General features: G+C 32.0%; 1 long non-coding RNA gene across 1 annotated transcript; it reads left to right on the plus strand.

Moving 5' to 3' along the window:
• The first annotated feature begins 1,097 nt into the window (after positions 1 to 1,097).
• On the plus strand, positions 1,098 to 2,887 carry LOC106104269. Its single transcript, XR_001225665.1, has 2 exons — positions 1,098 to 1,280; positions 2,262 to 2,887. It is a non-coding gene; the product is annotated as an uncharacterized LOC106104269 (long non-coding RNA).
• The last annotated feature ends 493 nt before the right edge of the window (positions 2,888 to 3,380 follow it).

Genomic DNA, 3,380 nt, shown 5'->3' on the forward strand with positions numbered 1-3,380 from the left:
ATGACAGTAATTAATTAAATAAAATTAATGATTGTGTTACTAACTGAATAAGAATACGACATATCTGATATTACACAAAACAGAGATAGAATCATAACTGACAAGCATGATCGATAAAATATTATAAAAGTAATTGTTTTTGTATGTTACTCGTTATTGACCAAAATTTTTAGCATAGATAATTAGATATTGTTCAGACTAAACATATTTGAAAAAGACTTCAATTAATGCGAATAGTTGAGTGTTCTCTTCAATGTTCAATAATGGTAATTTTCAAAAGAAACATAACAGGTTTTTGAAACAATATAAAAAAATTGTGAGGCATGCTGGTGACAAATTATTGTGACACACCCTACAATATGCCCTAAAACAGTTGACTCAAGGAAGGCTTTTAACGTCTGTTTACGCTTTCTCACCTTTATCTTGGACTCAAGGCTAAACGACCGTTTATGGTGACAAAGAGGAAATAAAAGCTAAAACGATTGCTCACATTAGTAAAGTGCTTTGTCGTAATGGTAATGGTTCAAGTTTGATAAAGTGATAAGGCGGTATCATCGCTTAATTATCGTCTGACATCATGTCTCCTACAATTGGTACGAAATATTTCTAAGAATCACTACGATTATTTGACCACCCTTAGTAAACCACGTCCGCCACAATAATTATCATGATTATGACGTCAATGTCATACTCACGTGATATAAAATTGTTTCTTGTTAGGACAAGTAACATAATTACTTAACAATAAACTGAGACAAAGAACTTAATAGTCACCTAAGTTACAATTTATTTTTAATTTGTATTTAACTTCAAAGTTAAACATTCGTTTAAGACAGTTAAAGTGTAATTATGAATTACATTTTAAACACGAACATGCAGGCTTTCAAATGAAAGACATTTTATTCGTTCGTTTGAAAAAAGTGGAAAAGAAAACTGAAAATGTTGACAGCTCAGTTTACATTTTTAATAGTTTTCGTTTTATCGTCAAGAAAGTCGGTTAGGTTTATACGTAGACGCAAGCCTATAGACTGTGTAGCGTTACGCACTGGCGTCATAGACCGACGTCGCGTCAGCGCTGGCCTGACGTCGGAACGCTCTTGCCAAATGTGATTCAGTGGGTATAAAACGTATCTGTAGACTGGAAGTGACACACTACGCGATCGTTCGTGAAACGTGTTGCTCGTGCGCACAACTAAGTTACAAGTTTAGTTGTCAAATGTTTGTAAACGGTGTTCAGGCTATCAGTTCACGTTTGGAAAACCTTAGTTTGGATTATCAAAGTAAGTGTTGTACTATTTTTAACAATTGAAAGTTCTATCGCGTTATTAAATTAAACATTCATTTGTTTAATTTGTGTATTTTCAATGCGATTTCAATTAAAATGAATCACGTTTTTAATTAAAACCTTTGGTATTATTTGCTGCAGTGATAGTAATAAAATTGATTAAGGTTTACAGATTTCATATGAATAAAGTGTAGTGAAATTCATTAACTTTCATAAACTCTTCTTATTGGATTAAAAATCGTTGCGACGAAACTATTCCCTTATATCCATCTCATATGTGTGTGTTTTATTTGTTTATAAATTAAACAGTTTGTTCCAGAATAACTATAACAATATCGTTTGATATTCATTAGACTGTTTCATGTCTAACATAATTGTCAGCCCACTCACTGTAACCGTTGATACATCATGAAGTTAAAAGAATTTGGACATTAAATCCATGCTTTAGAATGCATGCTATAATGCTAACCTAGATATAGTAAATAGGTAGAATTATTGGTCAGAAACTATTTTGTATAGCAGTAAATGAGATACTTTAGTGGGATACCCACTTTCCAATGAATGTTTACAACACAATTCTATATTTTTAAAAACATACTGAATAAACTAATAATTAATTTAATAGTTCATATTATATTAGAATATATGAGTACGTTGTATAAAATAGTAAATGTATAGTGAATAACAAGCATAAATCAAAGTAATTGATTCGTCCTTGTCAACACTGCGCACATATTCCGAGAGTGGGGCATCAATCAGCATTCAGTGGAGCATATCTCGATGGCTCTAACGAATATTGTCGTATCGTATAATAACCAATCCATCCATTTTTATCCACAAAGTAGGTTTCTTTAATTTGAACTGATAAATCATAATGATCACGACTACGTCAATCCCTGTGTCATGTGTCCTTTTGCGAATAATTTGACGCAAACGACGTAATGAAGAATTTAAATTTTTCATTTTTTTTATTCAGGAACCATGCAGCCTAAGTCAGAAAGACCGCCGGTGTGCCCCAAGACGCAGCTGCCTCATTTCCAAGTAACGCCGTCTGACGCCGGTCAGAAGAAAGATGGCAGTCCACAGGCGACAGAAAACCCTTGGCTATTGAAGCCTCAGCACGAAATACCAGCCACCCCACCTCCTCAGACGAAGCAAGCGGGCAACTTTTTCCAACAAAGAATAGGATAAATCGTGATCTCTCCTCATAGAAAGATGTTGAAATAACTTTCTTATGGCAATGTGCCATCTTGTCGGGACACGGACTATCGTATAAAAATATTTTACAAAAAGATAATACGTTGAACGTCGCATGTGAAACGGCAAGATTTAGTCGAATATCAGGAAGACGGTTGACTGTGAAGGATCAAGCAATTGTTTATTATTATGACTAACTTATATTAGTAAATAAGACTTTTAATAAATGTCCTAGACTCTAGTGATAGTTTTTCGGTAGCTATTAATAATAGTAGATAAAAAATATTAAAAAGTATAAAAGATTATTAAAAATAATGTAGACGCTGTGATATTTTAAAGTGAGAGTAATAATAATCACGTTTGCAAAATTTGTCAAAAATTGTTACTGAAATAAACTATATTTTAAAGGATTACTTTTTTTATTTATAAACACTACCATATAACTTGATATTAATTAAAATCACAACAAAAGTCGTACCTAATAACAATGCTCTGTAAAAACGATTGTAATCAGTGGTAAAATTCCATCAAAGGTGACATTAATTAACAAACCTGTAAGGTTTTTATCTCTGTTCATATGTGAATTATAAGAAAAGCCGCTAAATATCTACTATAAAACCTTGTCCGATTGCGTCAATAGAAAAAAGTGTGACGTAGGTTAGAAACATTAAATACCCGAGTATATATTTATACTTATGTGGAGCACCACTAATGTTTGCTTGTGATAAAAAGAAATTTATGAGTTTATTTACTAAAACATTCTAGATTCAGAATGTTTGTATTACCATAATAATAACAGTTTAGAGGTTATTTTAAGAGGCATAAAATTCACATGAACGTGTAAAATTTTAAAAGTGAAGACAAGAAAACATTATTTCTAATGAATTTAAGACGAAAT

This window comes from Papilio polytes, unplaced genomic scaffold, assembly GCF_000836215.1.
Source record: "Papilio polytes unplaced genomic scaffold, Ppol_1.0 DF823691.1, whole genome shotgun sequence".
Lineage (NCBI taxonomy): Eukaryota > Metazoa > Arthropoda > Insecta > Lepidoptera > Papilionidae > Papilio > Papilio polytes.